This window comes from Danio rerio, chromosome 5 (assembly GCF_052040795.2).
Source record: "Danio rerio strain M-AB ecotype USA chromosome 5, GRCz13ab, whole genome shotgun sequence".
Lineage (NCBI taxonomy): Eukaryota > Metazoa > Chordata > Actinopteri > Cypriniformes > Danionidae > Danio > Danio rerio.
The window spans coordinates 67,528,904-67,555,867 of NC_141025.1; the positions used below are offsets into that span (position 1 = coordinate 67,528,904).

The following is a 26,964-nucleotide window of genomic DNA, read 5'->3' on the forward strand; positions in this document are numbered from 1 at the left end:
ATTGCTCTTTGATGTGAGTCAATGGACATTCATACAGTACAATGAGCCTGCGTTAACAATCTTAATGCCCCCACACTGCTGCTCGCTGTCTGGGATTCAACATAGTATGGTTTGTTAACAGTGCCATTTTCCAGCTGGCTTTGTTTTTTTTTATTATTATTATTATTATTTTTAGATGTATTATCTGAGTTGGATATTACTTGTGACAGATGTGACAGTGCTCTTGTAAAACCCTGCAGCTTGATGCTGGGAATGCTGGGATTGGTGACCTTTCAGTCTGACCTTATGCCATGTTTACCCTGCACCACATCTGCACGCAAACACACACACAATTAATAGCCATCAGATAAAGTCACACCTCCTGTTAGCGTTTTACCCTGCCTCAGTCTGTGCATGATGAACACTTATATTCTTTTTTTTTTTTTTTTTTTAAGAATTAAGAGGACATATTATGTATCTTTTCATAAGATGTAAAATGGATTTCTAGTGTCCTGAGAAAATTTCTATCCAGTTTCAGCTGAAAATACCTCAATGATCATTTATTACAGCTTTCCAGATTTGCCTCTGCTTGGGATCATGTGAGTGAAAACATGTTGTTTTGTGCATCCTTTTAAATACAAAATCGAGCTCTTTTCAGAAGTAGGCAGGGCTTATAATAATATAGTCTGACATTTCGGAAACAATAACATTAGAACATGATGCCCGAAATGACCAGTAGCGAATTAAAGACTTGTGAAATGTTAATGGTGCTATGAAAAATGGCGGCATAAAACAAGATGATACGACACTTTTAAAACAAGTGTTTGCTCCATATTTAATATTTTTGTATGAAGAGGTCACGTTTGGTCTCCTATTGGTCTCACACATTCTCATGATGCAAATTCACAGTTCACCATGCTTGAACTTTGGATTGCAGTGGCATGCAAAAAATTGTCACACAAGCTTGTGTTTTCAGTCTGGCACATTTTCATGCATATACAGTCAATATATATGCAGAAAAGTGCAGTGTGAACACAATCGGTCAATAATGGAGAGAACCAGGATGTTTCTGAATTTTAGCAGGTGAATTTGTGCAGTTTTTGTGGAGGAAAGCTGGTTCGTTGGTGTACAATATTTTGTTTACTGGTATTGTTTCGCATGATGCGTTGGTTTTGACTCATCCTTCAGAAACGGCAATGTACTGTTCTTTGCTGGTGAAGCAGTTTGATGTGAAATATATTTTCCATGGACATATAACATGTTTTTTTCTGACATTTCTTGGCGAAACATCAGCCGTTTGATAGAACTCGTTGATGGCAGGAAAAAAATGATCATGCTAGACTTTCTGGGTTAGAGTTGTCAAGCGTTGTAAACATGACATTGGCTGTTGTGGACTATGACAAACCCTTTGAGAAGACATTATTATATATTGCACAAACCCTCTTCACCCTCAATAATTGAGTGTACAGATAAAAAAAAATTGCCTAAAGCACCATTTGCTGTTATAAACTAAGCTCAGAATCTGAGAGAGTAACGATGTGGAGAAGCCCCAAAAAAAGTGTACCACCCAGGCTGTTGCATGTCCAGAGTGAAGCATGGGGGTCGATCAGTGATGGTTTGGGCTGCAAGATCATGGCATTCCCTAGACTCAATACTTGTGCTTGATGGGCAAGTCACTGCCAAGGACTACTGAACCATTCTGGAGGACATTGTGCACCCAGTGGTTCGAACATTGTATCCTGAAGGCGGTGTCGTGCATCAGGATGATATTGCCCCAATACACACATCAAGATTGCTGACAGAGTGGTTTGATGAACATGAAAGTGAAGTTGAACATCTCCCATGGCCTGCACAGTCACTAGAGCTAAATATTATTGAGCCTCTTAGGGGTGATTTGGAGGATTAAAAATTGCCTAGAGCACCATTCGCTGTTAAAAACAAAGCTCAGAATTGATACAAGAGAGAATGCATTTTGAAGATCTTAGAATTGATTTCTCTAAAGATTTTTGCACAATTATACTCCTTAGTGGCTCAAATGTTTGCGAGTCTATGGAGATTCTGACGTTTATTGGTTAATGTTTTTAGCATATTGCAGGCATTGTAAATACCAAGCTACGTAGCAAGAAATCAGAAATGGCAACTGTTGCTGCTCACTAATAGAGGCATCAAACATTAGGGCTGCGACTTAAACAGCCTACTACTCAATAGGTACTGCAATTGAATTTAAATGTACCACTAGGCTGTTGGAAAACAACGTTCTATACAGTTTGAATGTGAAAAGTATGAATGGAATTCGGATGTTCTACATCCGCCACTTTGTCATGGTCAGGTGACCTACCTGCGTCAGTTGTGTCACTTCAGTCCCATTCATAAATTCCATGGACATATGGAATTTCAGGCACTTCAGAATCTTGCCTGAAGTATTAAGTCATACGGGTACTTCTCGCAAACTGATTTTCGAATTCTATGAATTCGGAAATACTACTTGGCTCACAAGCTGATTTTAGCAAACTGTATAGTATGGAAGTATTCAGTTTCGAACGCAGCCTAGATATACAAGAGGGTTCACTGGCATTAACAAAAATGGGGAGAAGTGTAACTCCTAATATGGCCACCACATCAAAATAAGTCCCATCTATCAGTCAAAATAGCTAATCCTCAGTCTTTACAGACATGTATTTTTGTGGCAGACTGGTCTATACAAATTTTGATATGGCAATTTATGTCGTTTGGCAACTACTGTGTGCATACATTGATTTTGATAGGAGAAAAAAACATCACATACCACTAGATAGTGTGTCATTCCAATGCCATCCACTATAGTTTTTGCTCATGTATTGATCCTCCGGTGTTTAAAATGGCATCCTCTTGCTGCCATTGTAATCATAAAGGAGAAGGGTGATGCGTTAAGGTTTGCTTTTGCACAATACCAACACAAAATTAAATGCTATTAGAGCTTAAGAAACAACAGTAATGGGACAGACCACTTGAGGTTTTGTTGCTGATTTGAAATATGTAATTTAATATCAAGTACGCCAAGCAGTTTTCGAAATTTCAGCATTCCCCCATTCATTTAGATAGTGCTTTGGTTTTGGGGCATTGCAAATATAGTTACCGAGTGAACATACTTTCCTTAACTGGGTCTTTGGAGCCATCTATTCTAAATAGTTGGTTTGTGCTATTGTGTTAAAATATTAAAACAAGACTCCCTGCCTATTTCTCTAAGGAAACAAAATCCTAATCTGCTTGTTTTATTCACATGCTTGCAGAGACTTCCAAAAGTTACTGACTTCATGTTTTCTGCTTTGGTACTGTAGATACACCAGAGACGCGGTTTTCATGATATGTCCCCTTGAACAAGTGTAACAGATGTAAAACCCAGTTGCTTGGGGAGATGCATTCACACATACAGATTTACACACCCGCATCTTTCTCTCTTGTAAACATCCTGTGTATTGATCAGTTGTGCTCAGGCTGAGAGGTGTAACATGGGAAGGCTTTTCTAGACTCTCACCTTCTTCCACAACAACATGCCCTGGAAGTATGAGCACAAACACCAAACCAACCATGTTTGTTCAGTTGTTCAGAACAGCAAATACTCGTGTAATTATAGCAAATTTCAGCCGTTATCTTGTTTTTTGAAGTGTATTCCAACACCACAGTACATTCAAACATGCTTTGTTTCAAAACTGTGGATAAAACATTGTAATTAGTTGGGTTTGCTTTCACTGGAAAATATTCCTAAATTGACCATAATTTGTCATGTGCATGTCAGAATAGATAGGCAGCAGCTCTGTGGTTTTCTTTGTACTGTAGGTGTTGTGATGCTTCATCCATTCAAGCCATAATCAAGCCTTCGTCTGTATTTTTGTGTGTTTTGGACAACTGCTCTGAAATCTCTGCTTGCAACAAATGTCATTTAGTCAGCCCTCTTCTGTTTTGCTAATTCAAGATTCATTCTGAGATGTGATGTGAAACCCCATCTAAAGTTAGATCATCTCAACAATGCTTATTCTGAAAACGTAGCCCTATATACATTTCTGGAGATTGCGAATTATATAGCCAGAAGTACACATGGCTGCATTTCATCTTTAAAATTAGTTGTACTAGGTGGCATGATGCAGATTCTTTTCTCGCTTTCCAGCTGACAGCTCACCTCCTCATGAACAGCTTTACCAGTTTGTCTGGTAGCTCAACATGTATGTCAGTGGACTTGAGACTCCATGAGGAGTTGACTGCGACAACAGGGTTTGAATCTGGTGAAGAACAGTTTCAGAAAGCAGGTAAAACAAAACTGGAAGCCAAAAAAATAAAATATACAAGCATATAACGGTGAGTGTGGTAAAATCTGAACATGTGGTAAAAATCAATGGGCTTTACTTTATTTGGGTTGCTTTTTGAAACACTGCGTTGGGTTTAGGTGGTGGGCTGGGGGTGGGGGGTAAATTTGTGCTTTTTAAAACACTATTGGTTGGGTTTAGGTAAGGGGTTGGATGGGGGATATTGGTTGAATACAGCGACCTCTGGAGATTCATGAAAAACAAAAACTTGAAAAAAATAAATAATTGAGCTCCTGATATGTATTTTGCTCTCTTCAGAAACGTATCTAGGGGTACGTAATCAGAATGAGCCTGGGTTGGATAATCTAACAATTAGATAAAGGTGCTGTTTACACTATAGTGCATTTTCATTTTAAAATGTTTTACAATGAAACTCTTTTCATCCAGATTGGCATTTTTATTGTGTTGTAGAAAAACAATCTGTCAATGTAGAGCACTGTTCACCAACCTTTTTTAGAGCAAAATCCCCAACTGCTACCTCACTAAAAGACAGAACAAAAAAGCTACAGTTTTCTTAAGCTACAATTTAACATTTTCAACTAAGATGACTAGTTTAACCTACTTTAAACATATCAACCCAGAAACACTTAGAGGTGTGAAGAACTGTGCAATATTATGCAGTAAATTACATTATGCAGTAATCAGAACAAATGACGTGGACCACCAATGTCCCTAAACCAAAACAGAGACTTTAGCATTTTTGAAAACAGTCGCAGGTTTTTACAGGTAAAAGATGCTGTAATGTGGTCACCAGTGAAAAATAAAATAAAATACACTAGTGTAAACGACACCAAAAAGCATCAGAGTTGCATAGCTATAAAAATAATGAAAATGTATAATGTCTGTTCATTGCAGTAAATGGTGGATTATACAGTTGAAGTCAGAATTATTAGCCCTGATTTATTAGCCCCCTGTTTATTTTCCCCAAATTCTGTTTGACAGAGATTTTTTTCTACACATTTCTAAACATAATAGTTTTAATAACTCATTTTTAATAACTGATTTATTTTATCTTTGCCATGATGACAGTAAATAATATTTTACTAGATATTTTTCAAGACACTTCTATACAGCTTAAAGTGATATTTAAAGGCTTAATTAGGTTGATTAGGTTAACTTAGCAGGTTAGGGTAATTAGGCAAGTTATTGTATAATGATGGTTTGTTCGAAAAAAAATAAAAAATATATATATATATATATATATATATATATATATATATATATATATATATATATATATATATATAGCTAAAAGGGGCTAATAATTTTGACCTTAAAATGGGTTTTAAAAATTAAAAACTGCATTTATTCTAGCCTAAACAAAGCAAATAAGACTTTCCCCAGAAGAAAATAATATTATCAGACATGCTAGTAAATTTTATAAATCTGTTAAATATCATTTGGGAAATATTTAAAAAAGAAAAAAAAAATCTAAGGGGGACAAATAATTCTGACTTCAACTGTATCTGTGTTTTGAGATACATAATTTACATTTACAAAGGCAGCACTTCAAAAACTTCCACAATCGTTTTGTAATTCATTTCTGTCACAACAATGCCAGTGTCATGTAAACAAACAGGCAAAATGCAGTTAAAATGACAACTGATTTTGGTATGTGCAATTGGTTAACAAGTTAGCCCACAGGCTAGTTTTACATCTTACCTGGACATTTTAATTCATGAAAATATTTTGTGACAACATGTGTCACACACATGTTAATTAGATTAACTAAGCAGGTTAGGGTAATTATGCAAGTTATTGTATAATGATGTTTGTTTGAAAAAAAAAAACTATAATTTTATATATATTTATATATATATATATATATATATATATATATATATATATATATATATATATATATATATATATATATATATATATATATATATATATATATATATTTATATATATATATATATATATATAGCTAAAAGGGGCTAATAATTTTGACCTTAAAATGGGTTTTAAAAATTAAAAACGGCTTTTATTCTAGCCTAAACAAAGCAAATAAGACTTTCCCCAGAAGAAAATAATATTATCAGACATGCTAGTAAATTTTATAAATCTGTTAAATATCATTTGGGAAATATTTAAAAAAGAAAAAAAAATCTAAGGGGGACAAATAATTCTGACTTCAACTGTATCCGTGTTTTGAGATACATAATTTACATTTACAAAGGCAGCACTTCAAAAACTTCCACAATCGTTTTGTAATTCATTTCTGTCACAACAATGCCAGTGTCATGTAAACAAACAGGCAAAATGCAGTTAAAATGACAACTGATTTTGGTATGTGCAATTGGTTAACAAGTTAGCCCACAGGCTAGTTTTACATCTTACCTGGACATTTTAATTCATGAAAATATTTTGTGACAACATGTGTCACACACATGTTAATTAGATTAACTAAGCAGGTTAGGGTAATTATGCAAGTTATTGTATAATGATGTTTGTTTGAAAAAAAAAAACTATAATTTTATATATATTTATATATATATATATATATATATATATATATATATATATATATATATAGCTAAAAGGGGCTAATAATTTTGACCTTAAAATGGGTTTTAAAAATTAAAAACGGCTTTTATTCTAGCCTAAACAAAGCAAATAAGACTTTTCCCAGAAGAAAATAATATTGTCAGACAATTAACATGTTAACCTAATTTGACATGTGTCATCAGAATGCAAAAAGTGTTTGAAATGTAAAAAACGTAAACAGTCCTTTACATGTGCTAAAATATAAACTATGGAATTAGCTGTACATAAATGCTACTATATTGTGATACTATATCAATATATAGTGTTCAGATTGATACATTTCAGTTCCACATGCACCTTTTTTATTTGACAGTATATATTTGTTCATATGTTTTTCAAGTGAAATACTGTAGGTCATTCTAGGGATTTTGTTTCACAAATGTACACGAGTACAGTCTTAATAATTGAATAGCAATTGCATTATATATAAAACATGGACTGGGTATATATGGGAGAAAATGTCAAATATTTTCATTTTAATAGCGATTGATGTGCTGCCTTTTGATTACCGGCCCTTCAAAGCTGAAACAGCACATCTCAGATCTGCTACTGTACATCCATCTGAACAGACACGTTTGAAGGGAGGAATTCCAAGATTGATTTAAGATTGAAGATGTTCTGTCCTGTAAGAGATAAGCAATACTTGCTTACCTTTCTGATAATCCTTTTCCGCAAAAGAGCTGTTATTGATAGTTGATGTTTAACCTTTTTTTTTTTCTTTTTAACAGATGTGCTGCCATACACTTTATATGAATGTCCAGTGGCTGTATTACTATGTGAGAAACGATGGAATAGTAATTCTGATAAAGCTGATTTATCATGCAGAAGTAGGTTTGCTACATTCAAATAAGTGGAATTTTCAAGTCACTTGCCTTTATCGTTTTAAATCAACATTACATCTGCATGACATTTCAGAACAGGCCTGGCTAGTGGTGCATAAAAAGGATGGCATGATAAGAATAGTAATTTAGCGATCCAATGTTACATGCTAAAATTAATCTATATATTTGTCTGTTTTAGAATAGGCATCCCGTGCAGTTACTTCTAAATACATTATTCAATGCTGGATCATAGGAAGGGATATTAGATAGATAATAATTAATGTATTGCTGTATTCATTCATTCATTCATTCATTCATTCATTCATTCATTCATTCATTCATTTTGTTATAGCCTAAAATTTACATTCAGTGCAAAAAAATGTTTGATTTACCTTTTTAAGGATTCTGATAACAAGAACCCTGAAAAAGACATGTTAAAACAGTCTGTTTGTGGTAACAATACAGCCCCAAAACAATAATTAAATTATTTTCCATTTTCAGTCTTTACAAATTATATAAAATGTTTACTCTATACACTGTCATTGTAAAATATTTTTAATATTGCCTAAATCCTTCATGTTATCCTTCAAGTTTTACCCATAAGCAAAAATGTATTATTTATTTAAATTCTAATCCTTTTTAATTACTTTATATGATGTTGTTTAGTTTTTACATGCATGTATCTTTTATGCTGTGTGATGATGGGAATTTATTCCACCAGTATCTTGACATTTTATTATTTGAAACATTAAAATTGGGTTGCAACTGGAAGGGCATCCACTGTGGAAAACATATGCTGGATAAGTTGGCGGTTCATTCCACTGGGGCAACCCCTGATAAATAAAGGGACCAAGCGGAAGGAAAAATATTGAATGAATGCAATTGATGAAATCACTTTTTGTCAGTTTAATATTATGAAGACACCCAAAAATGTATTGAAAAAATATCAATTAAATCCAGTCAAAATAATTAATTGTCCTCCAATCATTAAAAACTAATTATCATTATTAATTCAGTTATGTGATATTTCAACTACATATACAAAAATCATAACAGACCTATAATTGTAAGTAACTAGAATCTATAAGCCAAAATAAAGCATTTTATTGTACCATTTACAAATGGTTTGAGTCAGTTTTCATCAGTGCTTCCCACACATAAAGTGTAAAGAAAAAGTTTAAAACAGATAATAATAAAAATTGTGTTAAAAATCAAATGATGTTTTGTTTTTCGCATATAGTTAACTATTTATTTGCTTCGGGTGAAAGGTGTTTCAATCCAGCTACCACTGCAAGAAAATTAAACCTTAAAGCACTGTGTTTGTACATGTATGTATGTATGCATATATATATATATATATATATATATATATATATATATATATATATATATATATATATATATATATATATATATATATATATATATATATACATTTTTCCTCCAGTGTCTTGCATTACATTGTCAAACATTACACATTTTATACCACTTGTTCAATTTCTCAGTTAATTGCTGGAGCATGTTACTGGAAATAATTGTTAATTACAGCCTACAGCTAAGCAATCATGCACTGATGGAAAAAAAATGTATAAAGAATGTGAGTAGGTCTTGATGAATGTAGCGTTTCTTCTGCTTTGTTGGCATTTATTTTACTGTGAAGCGCTGTGTCTATTTCAGGGCGAAGCAGAGCTCTTAATACATCGCACTTCTTTGTTGAATGGAGCATTTGTGAGTGACGTAGATACACAAAAGAACAAAACACTGGGTCTTCATTGTGTTCAGAAGCTGTGCATTTGCATGCTTTTGTACATTTCTTTGTCTTTTTGATTGTTTATAAGTAGAATTTGACGAAACAAAAAAAAAAAAAAGAACATTAAGAATGCATGACACTATCACATTGTGTCTGGTTTGGATTCAGCACACCAATGATATTATAGTTTTGTTATAATCTTTAATTTTGCTTGTTTTTATTTTTTAATCAAGTATGAACAGATTTCTAATTAGTTTAACAGTAAAAATTACACATTTTATGTCTTCCCAATTGGGAAAACCACCAACAATGAGGGATGCTTGATTATATGATGTCAAGGCAATAAAAAAGTATATGCTTTGCAATAAAAAAAGTAATTATAATGGAAGTCAACCGGGCAACAACCGCCAAAATAACGGGTAGTACATTTGTCCGCAGTGTATTGTTAAGTTTCAAAGCAGTTTTCCAAAATATATGTCAAACTAAGATGTGTCACTAAAAGTCATTCTATTTGTTTAAAACACAGAGAATGTTGTGGCCTAATTAAGCTTTAAAATTGCCCTAAAATGGATGAAGACATTCCCAACAGCACACAAAGGTTAATGATAAATACTAAATTAATTGTTTGAACAAATGCTGAACCCAAAACCACACAAATGCAACTTGAATGTAATCTGAAATTTTTAAATATTAAATTGATGTAATTAAACATGCTTAACCAGAGGTCATATTTTATTTTGCCATTGAACGAGTGCTTCTCTAATTCTGATATCTATTTATTTATTAATTAATTAATTTATCTATTTTTGTTAGTTTTTTAGTTCAATTAATTAATTTTCTTTCTTTCTTTCTTTCTTTCTTTCTTTCTTTCTTTCTTTCTTTCTTTCTTTCTTTCTTTCTTTCTTTCTTTCTTTTGTCATAGTCCCTTTTTTGACTATCAGGGGTTGCAACACCAGAATGAACCTTTATTTAAAATAAAATAAAATAAAATAAAATAAAAAAAAATATAAAAAAAAAAAAATAAATAAATAATAAATGAATGAATAAATAAATAAATAAATAAATAAACAAAATAAATAAATAAATAAATAAATAAATAAATAAATAAATAAATAAATAAATAAATAAATAAATAAATAAATAAATAAAATAAAACCTTTTTTTGAAAAAAAAGACATGGTAAATGTCATCATACGACCTTCTCCATGTAATACTTATGGCATATTATACAAATGTGTGTCCTTTTGTCACACACACAGAAACACCCTTCAGTGTATCAGCAAGGAGCCAGTGTCACCTGTCAGATGTAATGGCTGAATGCGAGAGTTGAAGGTTTTCGAGAAAATGTCAGAAATTCTCAGTTGAGCCTCTTATGAGGAGCTTTGTCTAGAGCTCTTGTTTAAAGTGCAGCCCGCTGTCATCCTTCAGAAGGGTTCTTAACAGGGAACATCTGTGAGGTGCAGCACTTCAGTCTCAATGACACCACGGCACTGCGCCTTTAATTCGGTTACATCGGGTAGAAGAGTTGCAGATTCTCTTAACAGCTGGCGGTTTCAACGCGGTCATGAACACTAACACGAGCCGATCGATTTTAATATGAAAATAATGAATTACATTTTAGAAGAGTAATTAGGAACAGATTCAACTGAAAATAAGCTTATCTTGTTGTGTCACGTAATATGAAATGTGAAATGCCAGACGTGTCCAGGGGGGCTATTAGTAAGTGATATAGGCTGTCTGGAAGATAATTGAATAGATCATTATTCTAATCTGAAATGCTTAATATACTTTATATTGGTTTGCCATGGTGCATATAGACAAATAAAAAAGTAATGCTGATAAAAAAAAAATACTTTTTATTTGGGTTGTTTTATACTCCAGTTGTTCCATATGCTTTAGAATATATTTTAACATCAACATTTTATCAAAATTGAATCAAAATATTTTATCATCAAATACAAGATATGACTTGAAGCTGTTCTTTTAAAGTGGTTTTAATGAACTTACACTACCACTTCAAACTTTGAGCTTACATTTTTCGCTTGCTTTTTTGCACCATTCAGTCATTCATTCATTCATTCATTTGTTCTTCAAGCATAATGATATTTCATAACAGACTATTTCATTTAGTAGTGAATGTATTTTATCAATCAAGACATATACATAAAATTTGACTACAAGATGTTATTAAAAAGTTGAGCTTTTAATAAACGAACACTACTATTTTAAACTGAGCTCACAATTCTTGCTTATTTTGTATTCAGCAGTGGATATATTTAATTATTTTAATTTGAACCATTCATTCATTCATTCATTCATTCATTCAGTTATTCAGTCATTCATGACATTATATAAAACATGTTTTATTCAGCAGTGAATGTATTTAATTCATTCAAATTTATTCATTCATTCATATATAGCTACATTACATGACACTATATTTTATTCAGCAGTGGATATATTTAATTGATTTATTTTGATTCATTCATACATAATTACATTGCATGAAACAATGTTTTAATCAGCAGTAGATGTATTTAATTGGCTCAATTTTTAATAATTCATTTAATTATCCATTCATTCACTCACTCACTCATATTTACATTACATGAAACATAATATTTTATTCAGCAGTGTTTGTATTTAATTGATTAAATTTGAATCATTCAATCATTCTTTTTTTTTACCTTACATGACACAATAATTTATTCAGCTGTGGATTTATTGAAGCGATTCAGTTTGAATCATTCATCCATTTATTTATTTATTTATTTATTTATTCATTTGTCTTTACATTACTTGAAACATAATATTTTAGTCAGCAGTAGATGTTTAATTGATTCAATTTTATTCACTAGTCATTTATTCAGTTAATGTAATTAATTGATTCAATTTGAATCATGCATTCATTCATTTAGTCATAATTACATTACGTGAAACATAGTATTTTTAGCAGTGGATGATTGATTCATTGGTTCATTCATTCATTCATAATTACGTTACATGTAAAATAACATTTTATGCAGTAGTAGATGTATTAAGTGAATTAAATAATTATGTGTATGTTCAGCAGGAGGTACTGCATTAAGTATTTAATTTGTGTTTTAATGTACTAGGTACATATCAGGTGCAGAACATGACATTTTTTTTTCTCTCAAATAAAAAAGCTCTCATCTAGTTATGTCAACTATTTGGAGTGAACTCAGGCACTTGTTACATCATACACCATATTAATGCAGTGTATAATTGTCATCTGATTTGCGAAGAATTGCATAAAAACACTTTTTAAATAACTCTGTAATAATGCAATTTAAATAAGATGAAATATGCGAATGTGTAACAAAGTTGACATTCTTAGAAAATGCTTCTCTAGTTTATTTTCCCTTACAAACCATTAAGTTTAATGTCACTGAATTGCAATTCTGAGGTAATACTAACAGTATGTTACATTGTATATGGTCTCTTTTGCTGTCTTTTGTTTTTCTGAGGTCAAAATACTGAATATATGTGATAATGTTACAATTGAAGACAAATGTATTAACCATCTTATATAATTCTATTGATTTTTAAAATATTTTATAATTGATGTTAAACAGCGCAAGGACATTTTTCACTAATTTTCCTTTCATAGCATTTGTTTCGAGAGCCTTATTTATTTTAATTTGACTCGAATAGAAATTTCAAATATGGAGCAATCAATTGCTTTTTTAATGTCTACTCATCTCGTTTAATCCCACCCTTTTTCGCAGCGCCATACGTCAGAATTTCGCACGCTCAAACTCTAATGTGAAGTTTTATTAACAAATTTCGAGAGGATAACATGCTTGTGATTGACCACAGCTGGTCTAGCATCATCAATCACTATCCAACCAATCAGACGCATTCGAATGCATATAAATAGTCTGCCTTCCTTACCTTAGTCATCCTTGTCTTTGGATGAAACTCTCTTTTCACCCTACGTGAGCTCAGACTTCCCTCTTTCCCTTTGTCTAAAGGGATCTTCACAGCTCAAGGCTCTCTCCCGAGACAGCATGCCAAATACGCTTTTACTAAATCAAGCATCAGCTAAGTGTGAACTCTTAAAGTTAACTTAATGGTTTTTACAATTTTAAGTTGATTGAACAAAATCAAACCCCCCCCACCCCCCCCCCCCAAAAAAAAAAAAAATAATAATAATAATAAAATCAAAACTCAACAATTGTGTTGATTCAATATATATTAAATAAGTAGTTTGAACAAGCAGGAAACATTTTTTTTGAGTGTTGTCAGTATTGTTGACTAATGATTTCAGCCCTAGTCAGAGCCAACATAAGAATAGTTCCTCAAAAGCCTAAAAAATAAATAATGACCCACCAAATTGTGCTTCTATATAGGGTAAGTGTAATCTGTTGTTTTATATCAAGAGCTCAGCGTGTTCAATAATCCCACTTCTGCCAATAAAACGCTTTGCCACTGCAAGTTTTAGTCTGTATAATACTCCTGCTATCAAAACAAACATCGATGGTTTTATGAAGAATCTATCTAATGCGATTTGAAACTAGTCTAAGCTATAGTGATGAAGCGGACCAGCATAAGGCATGCCATGCTATATTAAGTTTAAATGGCCCAAATACAAAATCTCAAGATTATGCTGAATGCAGCCTGCAGACTAAATATCATAAAGAAGTTGCGGCATCTGTTTCTGTCGACATAATATAAAGCTTATGTTGTAGGAAACTGTAAGCTTCTTCGTATCTAGACAGCAGCGGTAGAATGAAAATATCATATTGTACGAAGCGTGTTTTTACTTTTTCCGTTAAGATGTGCCAAAAATATCAGTTTTTCAGACTTAATAAAATATCAGACTTTCAGTTTGTTAATTTCTTATTTTTGAGATTTGTCATTTCTGTGATTCAAAGCTATATTTTGAGCATCATTATGCCAATCTTGACTCAAAAAAATATAAATTTGGTGCTTTTTCAAACTACTTATTTAAAATGAGTTGAAACAACACAATTCTTAAGATTTTTTTTTTTTTTTTAACAGACTATAATTGTTTAACAAAGTATCTAATTTTTGGCCTAAAACTTTTTGAATTTTTTTGAAATACACTGTAAAAAATGCAGGATCCACACAGTTCATTCAGATTATCCTAATACACACCAAGTTAATTTAACAAGTTTAAGTGGATTGAATGTAAAATAATTAAAGGTGTGGTATTTAAATTTGACACCCAGTTGTTAAAGTAGGTATTGCACCCCTGGTTCAAAAGATGCAAGAGCAGGTTGCCAGATTGACGACACCAACAAAGGCTGATTTAAATCATCTTCTAAATAAAAGCAATGGCATGCGATATAATGAATGCTTTCCATATTAAAATGAGTTTTTGTCCTAACCAACACCAGAAATGTATATTTTAGAAAAGGCTTCTTTTTCTTGCAGCTGAACAACTGACAGTAATCACCCCAGACACACCTCATGTGCTTTATTCAGTGTTAAATGTGAGTTTGAATGCCGTTTTACACTACATTTATTGCCATACTTCTAAAAGCAGCAGCAGATCACTTTAGACCTTGAAAATAAAATGAACCCTTGAAATTAAACTTAAGGACTTTGACTTAAAGCCAACAAATATCAGTGATTCAGAATGTACATTTAATTATTGCATTCTGTAATAATGTACATAATGTAATAATGTTTTAATATGTATTAATTAGATTATAATCCTTACCGTTTTTGTGCAGTAAGTGCACTATTCTGTGCTTTTAATAGTTATATTTAAATTTGGCTGTATTAGGATGTAGTTATGTCATGTTTCATCTGGTGCAAACAGCCAAATTGCTTATCACTGCAAATCTCATCATGTATTGTGTTGTTAGGTCACGGGGTTACATTGTAACCTGCTCACCTAGTGTTTACCTTTGTAATGTTTATATTATTTGCTAATTAATAACCACCTCATTTGAAACTCTGAATCTGCGTCTCATTACGGAGGCTCCTTCTGTCCACTGATTTTTGCATTTTTAATTGTGCATGTATGCTTTGAGAGCAGTTTTCCAGCAAGGCAACCTGGAGTGCTGAAATGAAATTGACATTGAGTGGGTTAAAAGTACCAAAACAAAAACAGATGTTCCGGCACGTGATTGTACATTTTCAACAAGCATAATATATAACAGCAAAACTAATTGATTGATTGACTGAGTGTTTCATAGTGTATTGGTGTAATATTGATGCTAAAGGCTACTTTTTTCCTCATAATATAGATCAGTGTTTCTCAAACTGTGGTACGTGTACCACTAGTGGTACGTGGGCTGCCTTCTTTTGGTACGCAGAGTAATCCAATATGTCATATGTACATGCAACAAAAATTTCAAAATGTATCAAAAATGGTTCATATATGAATATGATGACATATAGCCTATATTTATGAGGTCCAAGCAGCATTTCCAGCCTTTGAGGAATAGGATACTATAGGTTTACACTTTGCCTTTAAGTACAGAAGATTTTTTTTTCACTTTTTAAGAACTTTTAAAAGCACATTTTAATTTAAACGTTGCCATGTTATTTTGTTTGTTTGTTTTTTGTTTTTTTTTTACATATAAACACAGCAGTGTTAATGTTCAAACTATTTATAAGGTTTAAATAATACATATTATTAATAATAGTAATTAATCTGCCACGTTTTTAAACTGTGCAGAGTTGTAGCTGCTTTATTAGGCCTACTACACTACTGTTTTTCAATACTGGTCATATGGTGGTACTTGGAGGAACAATACTTTTCTGAGGTGGTACTTGATGAAAAAAGTTTGAGAACCACTAATATAGATCATATGTAAAAAAAAAAATTATATACATAGAAAAAGTAATCTAAAATAAGTTGCTAGAAAACAATCACAAAGCACTGTTTGTGTGTGTGAGAGAGTATGTGCTTGCCTTCGTGTGTATGCGCATGCTTGTATATGTGTTTGTTAGTGCATATATTAGTATTTGTTATTTGTATCCAGGCTTCAGCCTAAAACTCGTTAACAAAAATCTTCTTTTCAGTGGATTCCTAGCATTAAGATCCAGTTTAGAGAATGCGTTTTCTGGGAAATATAGTTATAATGAAAGAGGACTGTATAATCCGAGTGATACGAGAACCATATGTTGAGCACGAAGTATTAAAAAGCAGGTCAATGTTCATAAAAGCCCATTTAAAAAAAAAGATACAAAAAAAGTAGTGAATCGTTTAGAGACAAGAGGCTATGCTCGCTATGCTGCCGGGCCATATATATTGCTTAAACAGCTTTAGGCTAAAGCCAGATATTGGTAATGGATTTTGTGAGCATTTAGGACTAAACCATCAATTCTTAAAACCTAGAAAAATCCAGTGTTTTTAAAGAGGGAATGGAATGAAAAGGAATGACAAGGACCTTTCGGCGTACTTATTTGCATGAGAATGTGCATCATTTGTTCAGTCTTCAAAAACTCAGGGTCATTCAGAACTGTTGTTCAGTTATTATTGATGGTCAGTTATTAATAGTAATAAGCTTAAGGATGCATTTTATTTAGGGATCCTAAATTGAACATTCAAATGAACAGCATGTCTTTATGGTACGTGTTTACCAAAGTGTTTTTTTTTTTTTTCTGAGGCAAGTGTGTGGTTGTGTGTGTTTTTTTTTTTCTTTTTTTTTTCTCAATAAGAGCACCACATTTTTGGAATGGCTGTGGTGTTAAGCATCTATTTTACACCAAGCACTGTTGTTTAAATGCACTGACAGTTTGTGGATGTTCAACTCTGAGTTAAAGGGCCATGAAACCCCCTCGTTTCAGCAGGGTGTTTTCACACCTCTACTTTGGAAAAAGTCAGAAAAGTGGGCGTGTCCAACTCTGTTTAGGGGGGAGTGTCGGAGGAACTAAAGTGGGATGGTGTGGGAGTGTCTATTTGGACACGCGCGAGTTTCAGTCAAAATACACACACATGAGAAAGTGATGGTGTTTAACCTACATGGACATCTGTAGTCGAATTATTTGCCAAATTATTAAATGTTGGACTTTAACTGCAGTTTGGCTCTTTCATTCAGGGAATTCATTCATGCCCCTCGCGACAAACGCGATATTTGATTCGAGGATCTGCTCTAAGCGTGTATTTTTCATGCCATGTTTGATACCGCATGGCGAATGAGAGAAAAAAAACTCTGCATTTTCCGGAAACTTAGATGCACTCGGCAGGTAGCGTCAGAAAGCCGCGTGTGTTATTCCGGTCACAAAATGCGGTGCTATGTTTGCACTCAGTGCAATAGTTAACTTAATTCGATACGAACAAACTGAATAAACAAAGAGCAGTGGTCGCTCACTTACCAAATCTGTAGAGACAGGACAATCACCAGCAACTAGAGCCGCGTCTTCATGAAGAGGAGACTAACGTTACAAGCGAATCCGGATTTCAGTGTTTGCAGATGAGAACAGCTCTCAGGTAAACAATGTTCCTCCTTAGACACGTAAGTTATTGTTGTCGAGCGTCGTGTACACCGTTAATCCACACGTGATCCAGCTGAGCTCTCACAGAGAGAAAATGAAAACGAAACTTAATGGCAGCAAACTATAAAAGCAACACTTCACGCTTGTTTTGCCAACACAACGTGGCGTCAACACGGTGACACTAATGAATATTAATGAAGTTGCACAATAGAGTGCGCTGATTGGTTTGAACCAAGCCTTACTCATGCATTAATGCAACACACTGTAAGACGTAATAAGACTCACTCTGGCACAGACGTCCAGTCTGCACGCTGGAATACATGCTATTATGTCATGACCGTGACGCAGCATCAAAAATTCGTTTCAAACAGAAAGTACGAATTTGCTTGAAATAACGCAAAAACAACCAATTTACACTTTTAAGTGAAATATAGGTGTCCTAATAGTGTTTTTAGCAGTGTGGGACACATATACGACTGTCAACAGCTCAAAAAATGTGTTTTGGTGTTTCGTGACCCTTTAAGTGTAGTGATGCAGGAGTGCTCAAGTGATCACAGCGTTTTTGGATGAGAACAGGTATTTTAGGTGGACACACACCCTTACGGTCATTCATACATTCATTCATTAATTTTCCTCTGACTTAGTCTCTTATTTATCAGGGGTCGCCACAGTGGAATGAAAATCCAACTCTTCCAGCTTATGTTTTATGGAGCTGATCCCCTTACACCCGCACCCCAGTATTGTGAGACACTCTCACATTCACACTCACTCATACGCTACAGACTGTTTTGTTGTTTCAATTCACATATAGCGCATGTGTTTGGACTGTGGGGGAACCGGAGCACCCGGAGAAAACCCATACAAACAAGGAGAGAACATGGAAACTCCACACAGAAACGCCAACTGACCCAGCTATGACTTGAGCCAGCGAAGTTCTTGCTGTGAGGCTAACCACTGATAGAGCCACCATCAATTAAATGGGTACTTTGTTTAAAAAATGAATAAATGCATTAATTTGTTTTGGGGTTTAAATAGCTTTTTAACAAAGTAAGAATAGTAAACAATAATTTTAACTTGTAACAATTTTACTCTTTTTTTTTTCTGTGTTTTTGAGTAAATTATTTAAGCATTATATAGTAGAAGAGAATTTCAAAGACTAATAAATGTGATTTAATTTAATTTTAATCTGATGTCATTTTATTTTAATCTCTTGGTCTATTTTATTCTGTTTTGTATATTTACAGTACATTTATGTTTTGGTAAATATGTTCAGAATACATGGTTTGTCATACTCGCTTAATGAAATTAACAAGGTACCATACACACGCTTTGAATGAATGAATAAAAGCTTTGATTTGTTTTGGGGAATAAATAGCATTTTAATAAAACAAAAAAAAAGAGATGGAATAGTACACAATTCTGTTCAATTGTAAAAATTAAAATATAGTTTTGTTTCTCTGTGTTTTTGAGCTATTTGATAAATAACAAATTGGTAGATGCGCAAAATTTATAAACGTTGACCAATATTGTAAAAAAAAATTATAATATTAATAACTTTAAATCGCTTTATTTGTTAATGTTTTATTTAATAGATATATAGAATAGTCAACATTTGATGTGAATCAAAATGTTTTTCAAAATTGTCTTAGGCAAAGACTGGGTGTTCACAGCTATTTGCCACAAAACATGCAAATTATACACAAAACATTGTTCTGAGATGTAATAGTTTACATCTCAAATATTGAATTAAACACAAATCTTACAGGAATGAAAACAGCTGATGGAGTATACACTAACTTGCACATTATTCAGTCACAAGTTGGTGCCAAACAATAAAAAAGAAAAAAAAATGCAAAGCTGAAAGAAATGAAATCAGATGAATAGAGCATAGAATAACATAGGTATTCTTTCACAACATGGCGCAAAACAGACAAAAACGTCAGTGTGACAGAAAGTCAGACACATTAATGTGGATGTTAAGTATATGGATTTGAATGCATTCACTGATGTTCAAGGTGATTTTTGCATGACCATGCATTATTTAGCGGTTATCTCAGAATAATATACCTTGGAATTTTGTGACTGACCAATCAAAATGGAGTATACCAGACAGCCATTTAACAATGGTGATTTATCATAAGCCCCTTTCACACATACAGACCTTTCCGGAAAATTGCCGGCAATTTTCCGGAAAGGTTGTATGTGTGAACAGGTCCTTTTTGAAAATACCGGTAAATTCGTTCTGGCTATTTTCCGGAAAGAGAAGTTGTAACATTACCGGCAATTTGCCGGAATGCTGCGCTGTGTGAATGCAGAAGGAAGATTCCCGTAATAAGCGCGTGCACGTCTAGAACGTGCTGACGTGAGACGTCTGCTTTAGCCAATCACAACAGTCAGACGCATTTACGTCCGCGCGGTTTGTGAGGATAAAAGCCTTTGAATATTTTTCCAGACACATTTAGCTGCTAGATGTTAGTCAGATCACGTTTATATGTTCTTCTTAATGCCAATAGTGTAAATAATCATCGATGAGATGCTTATGATAAGCCGTTGTTTGTTTACCTTCAAGCTTTGTGTGCGCCTATGAGCGCCAGCACACGCACATATTATGAGAATCTCGACATGCGAAAGTTCCTGAAGTTTCCTGAGAAAGTTGTTCACAATATTGATCATCCACAAAGTTTGTAATTTAGTCAAATGTTTACAAATACAAGCGCAGCCGTTTAAAGCTCATTTGTGGTGAATGATGTCAGAATTTACCGGTATTTTGGAATGGATGTGTGAATGCTCTTTTCCGGAAAATTTCCGTAACGTCCTCGCCTGTGTGAACAGTGCTTTTTTCAATATACCGGTAAAGTCGTTCCGGAAATTTTCCAGAAATTTACCGGTATCACTGTGTGAAAGGGGCTATTGTGTTACTATAGTACCACATTCAACAACATAATGCTCCCTCATTCTTGCAGTGATGTGGGTATCAGGGGTTTGTAGTTCACTGGGCAGGAGTCCAGCATGGTAAAATGTGGTTCTTACAGCAGCAGCAGCTCCATTACTGACCTCTGCCACCCTCCAGCATAATCCTCCACTGGCCTTCTGCCGTGTTTAGATGCTTCATAATCTCGTTGTTTTGGCTGTGCATTGGAGTCCACTTTCAAAATTGGCCTTAATTGCAGAAGAAAGACTTTTGAGGGATCATATCAGGAGGTTACGTCCCTTTTTGTGTGCTTTCTCTTGGTGTATGATTTGAATGGAACAGTGAAATGCAGGATATGTTTGCTGGCTTTTGGTTTGGCAGACATAATTGCAGGTTGCCATGCAACCGAATTTATGCACAGCTAAGAATTAGAAGTCTGTCAGTGCAGTTGAAGGTTGTGATAAGAAAGGATCCTCTTTGCATATGAATCAAGGAAAAGCATGCCGTCTGCATTGCTCTGGATCAATTAGGGAACACTGAACACTGTTGTGGTGTCGTGTTCCACGTCTGCCGGTGAAAAAAAAAAAAAAAAAAAAAAAAATATATATATATATATATATATTTATATATATATATATATATATATATATATATATATATATATATATATATATATATATTTATAAACTTACTTGGAGTACTTTTTGTTGTTCTTGCTCTTGTATTACAATTTGGTTTTGTTTACTCGATTGTTAGATAGTGCTGTTTTTCTTACAAGGATGTATAAATTTATATGGATGTATGAATATATGTACTTGTATCATGATCAATGATCAATAATTGTTTTAATTAATGAATGCATTATATATAATCCATATGTGCACACTGTTTAAAATCACTAGGCTCAAATGAGAAGTGTGCAAAAAAGGCTTTCCACATAATTTTCAGAATTACTATATTGTCTGAAAATATCATGCTGCTTAAATCAGGGTGCGAGCGAGCAAGTGAGTGAGTGAGTGAATGGATGGATGAGTCAGTGAATAGATAAGTGAATGAACAAGCAAATGGATGTATGCATGTATGAGTGAAAGAACAAATGAATAATGAGTGAATGAATGAATAAATGGGTGAGTGAATGAATAGATGAGTGAATGAATGAATAAATGAATGAGTCAATGAATAAAATGAGTGAGTATATAAATGAGTAAATGAATGAATAAATGAGCATATGAAAGAATGCTTTAATGAATAAATGAGTGAATGGATGAATGAATGAGTGAAAGAAAATAGATGAATGAGTGAATAAATAAATGCGAGAGAATGAATGAAGAAATTTGTGAATGAATGAGTGATATGATACGTGAACAACAAGATGGATGAGTGAGTGATTGAACGAACAAACTAATATATTTAGGTACAAACGAGTAAAAGAATGAGTGAGTGAATGAATTAATGAATAAGCAAATTAATGAAATAATGATTGAATGAATAAATGAATGAATGAATGAATGAATGAATGAATGAATAAGCAAATGCATGTTTGGATGAGTGAATAAATGAATGAATGCAATTAGTGAGTGAGTGAATGAATGAGTGCAAGAGTGAATGAAAGGATGGATGGATGAATGAATGAGTGAATGAACAAATAAGCAAATGGATATGTGGGTGAATGAATGAATGAATGAATGAATGAAAAAGGAAGGAATAAACTAGTGAATGAATGAATGAATGAATGAATGAATGAATGAATGAATGAGCAGATGGATGAGTGAGTGAATAAATAAACAAAAGGATGAGTGAATGATTGAATTAATAAAACGAGTTAGTGAGCGAGTGAATGAATAAGTGCATGATCAAATGAATGAATGAGTGAATGATGGAATTGATGAAAAAATGAACATGAAATTCTGAAGGACACAAGTATAAAATAAATGAAATAAGGTAATAATAGGATTAACATTTGAGGGGGGAAATATATTAAAAGTAAAATATAAAATAAAATAAATCAAAATTGTGCATATATTTAATCTGTACAGTAAAATATACAAGTATGATTTTATTTATTTATTCATTTATTTTGAAGAGTTGTTTGGCAGATTATTTATAAAAAAAGGCAACATGCATTTTCTAACCTGTAGATATTGTTAATGTATGAAATGTCATTATAACTTAAGTTAAACATTTCCTGCTTACAAATGGGTAAGTGGTTACGTTTTGTAATGTATAATTAAAAATAACTATAATTTATGAATAGGTTGCACTGTGATGTTTAAAGATTTTTACATGTTACTAAATAATTCTTAAAAACAAGAAACAATGCCGGAGCAGCTTGAAGACTTTGAAACTTGCAAACGCAAAAAGTTCAGCAAAAGTTCATATGCATTTTTGCATTAGTTTGTTTGTTTACAACAGCTGCATTATTAGCCCTTCTTCCAGATTTTCATAAATATGCCTATTTAAAATTCTCGCCTTGATGTGACTCGCTTTAGTGACAAATCAAATCGCATATTCAGAGTCAATCAAGCACTGAAAGCCACCAAAGTGTCTTTAATCTACTGATCACAAATGCCTCCGTTGTCATGAGCTGACAATTAAACCTTCGCTAATACAGAGTTTGGCTGACAAAACCGGACAAGCTAAAGTATAAGTGCCTGATCAGCTCATCAAAAAGAACAGACAGTGAGAATCATTCTGACTTCTCACCAAAATATGTCTCTTCTGAGGCGTGACATTTGATTTGAAAGAAAGAGAGCTTGAATGTGCAGGTTCTGATAGAAAAAAGGATGAGAGAAAAGGAATGAATAGAAATGTAGCTCACTATGCAGCCATGTAGTAAAAAAAAACAAGTTACTTTCAGTTTATTAAGTGTTTTCATTTTGTTTTATTTAATTATTTTATTTAGTTTTTTTAATTATTTATTGTTTAAAAAAGATGTTTGTATACGCATAAACATAAAATACGTGTATACATTTGTATACGCATAAACATAAAATACGTGTTTGTTCATTTATGTTATATTATATATTATATTATATTATATTATATTATATTATATTATATTATATTATATTATATTATATTATATTATATTATATTATATTATATTATATTATATATTATTATATTATATTATATATATGTCATATACTATTCAAAACAAATGAACAAACATGTATTTTATGTTCATGCGTATACAAACATAATTTTTTTTCTTCTGGTGGCACACAAACATTTATTATGTATTTATTTAGTCAGGATTATTTATTTTTTTTATGTTTTTGAACCCTTTTTTATTTAATTTTATTTTTCATAAGAATTGTATAGTATAGTATAGTATAGTATAGTATAGTATAGTATAGTATAGTATAGTATAGTATAGTATAAGCCCATATTTTTATTTTATCTTATTTTATTTTAGACAGTTTTTTTTTATTATTTTTTTTCTCTCTAGTTTCTAGTGGCGATCAGACATTTATTATTTATTTAGTCAAAATATTATATATATATATATATATATATATTTTTTTTTTTTTACAGAAATTTACTTTTGTTTATTTCATTGTGTTTTATAAGTTTTTGGTGTAAATATTATTTTTACTTATTAGTTTATTTTATTTTAATAAAATAATTATTATTAATTTTAATAAGTCAGAAAATTAAATGCTCCTTTTTATTTAATTTTTTGTTTAATTCTGGTTGCACACATAAACTCACTATTAAGCTTTCAATTTCAACATTAAACTTTAATCAATTAATTTAATATAGTGTATGCCCCATATTTTAATTTAATTTAATCTTATTTTATTTTTTATATTTTTTTATTTTGTTGTATTTTAGAAAGTTTTTTTTTTTTTTTTTTTTTTTTCCTGGCGGTACACACATATTTAGCATTTATTTATTTAGTCAGAATCATATAATTTATTTGATAGAATACTATAATTTATTTACAGAATATATATATATATATATATATATATATATATATATATATATATATATATATATATATATATATATATATATATATATATAATTAGACATTTTTGTTGTAATATGAACATATTTATTTATTCATTATTTATTCGATTTTTAAAAAGACAGAATATTATAAGCTCAATTTTTTATTATTATTTCTGGTTACACACAAACTCATTTTTAAACTTTTTATTACGACATTAACATTTATTTATTTTTTATTTAATTATTTATTTAGTCAGAATATTTACAGAATATTCATTTATTCATTTTCATTTCAGCTCAGTCCCTTTATTAATCCGGGGTCGCCACAGCGAAATGAACCGCCAACTTATCCAGCACATGTTTTCACGCAGCGAATGCCCTTCCAGCTGCAACTAATCTCTTGGAAACATCTATACACACTCATTCACACTCATACACTACTGACAATTTAGTTTACCCAATTCACCTGTACCGCATGTCTTTGGACTGTGGGGGAACCCGGAGTACCCAGAAGATACCCTCGTGAACACAGGGAGAACATCCAAACTCCACACAGAAAGGCCAACTGACCCAGCCAAGGCTCGAACCTACCTACTGCGCCACTGCATCACCCTACAGAATATTACATTTTTATTTTATTCTGTTTTAAATGTTTTGGTAAAATACAAACTCTTTTTATTTATTTAGTCATTTTATTTTAATTTTATTACGTCAGAATATTAAAGCTTCATTTTTGTTTTATTATTTTTTATTTCTGGTTGCACACAAACTCAACATTAAATTACATTTTAATATTAAACTTTATTTATTTAGTTATTTTTAATGAGTCAGAATATTATTTTATTTTGCTCAAGGCCATGTAACACACAATAGCTCTTTCTTGTGACATGAGTAATGGAGTTGAGATCTTAGACGTCTCTGCCATTGTGGTCATTGATTTTGCATAGCTGTGTATCAGCAAGCCAATGCTCTAAAAACTGTAGTTGTGTGGCTGCTTTAAGCCGCTGGGACTCTTAACACGATTACTGTCTCTAAAAAAAAAAAAGTTGAGAAGTGAGACGCAACTCCTGCCAACACACACACACACACACACACACAAACACACTCAAATCTACACCCAGAGGTACACACATCACAGTGTCATAAAACCCAGTGTGAAAGCAAGCATCATATTGAAGGTTTACAACATCTCATGCCTGCAGGCGCCACTTTTCACAGGTACCAACATGAAATATGTTTCAATAATCACACTGACGGAGAGGGAGATTTTCCACACCATCACATTAGTATAAGCAATAAAATGTAGAACTGTACCTGTATGGGATTAGTCTGCAGACAAATGGAGAAAGACACAATATATATGATTTTTGAAATAATAAACCCCAAAATAAATATACTAAAGCTTGGATTTATATCTGGTTGACATTTGTACTTAGTTTGATAGTAAATAGTAGTAAATAGTTTGATTTTAAGCAGTGACAATCCCTTTTTTTTGTCCATTTTAGAATTTATTTATTTTTAATGCTGGATGGAAATGCCAAGATGTGCATAGATTCTAAAAATGTGCATGAGAAACACATGCTCAAAACGTTTTTTTTTATCCTGTAAGAAAATATGTGCATTATGCTGTAGGATGGACACGCATTTAAAGAATACATTTGTTGATAGTCATAAAAAAGCCATGTCATCATTTTAAACTATCTCAAATATGTTTATTTTTTCTTTCTTTCTTTCTTTCTTTCTTTCTTTCTTTCTTTCTTTCTTTCTTTCTTTCTTTCTTTCTTTCTTTCTTTCTTTCTTTCTTTCTTTCTTCTTTTTTGAAAACTTCAGAAAAAAATGTATAGTGGAAAATATACAAAAATACTCCTACACATTAAAATGCCAGGAATAAAACGAATGATTGCAAAGGATAGAGAAATAAAATATTCATTTTTTTTATTAAACAAAAAATGTGCTAAAATAAATAAACAAACAAATAAATAAATAAATAAATGTAAATATAAATTTGTTTTTAATAATTCTGAAAATATAAGTAAATAAATAAATCAATGAATTAATTAATTGATTAAAATAAATTAACTCAAATATGTTTTTTGTAAATCTGTAAAATTTTGTGAAAATTTCAAATATATATCAAATATATTTTTAATAATTATGGAAAAATGCAAAAGTAAAAATAAATAAATAAATAAATATAGTTTTTAATATATCTTA

At 32.0% G+C, this 26,964-nt stretch overlaps 2 protein-coding genes across 13 annotated transcripts in view; one reads left to right on the forward strand and one right to left on the reverse strand.

Moving 5' to 3' along the window:
* LOC147844446 (uncharacterized) overlaps positions 1-18,035 on the reverse strand; it is a 528,585-nt gene extending 510,550 nt beyond the window's left edge. Inside the window, exon 1 of the mRNA XM_088651024.1 lies at positions 17,760-18,035. The gene's annotated coding sequence lies outside the window, so the exon portion shown is untranslated. The remainder of the gene's footprint in view (positions 1-17,759) is intronic.
* tmem132e (transmembrane protein 132E) overlaps positions 1-26,964 on the forward strand; it is a 1,079,249-nt gene that overhangs the window by 714,264 nt on the left and 338,021 nt on the right. The window lies entirely within an intron of this gene.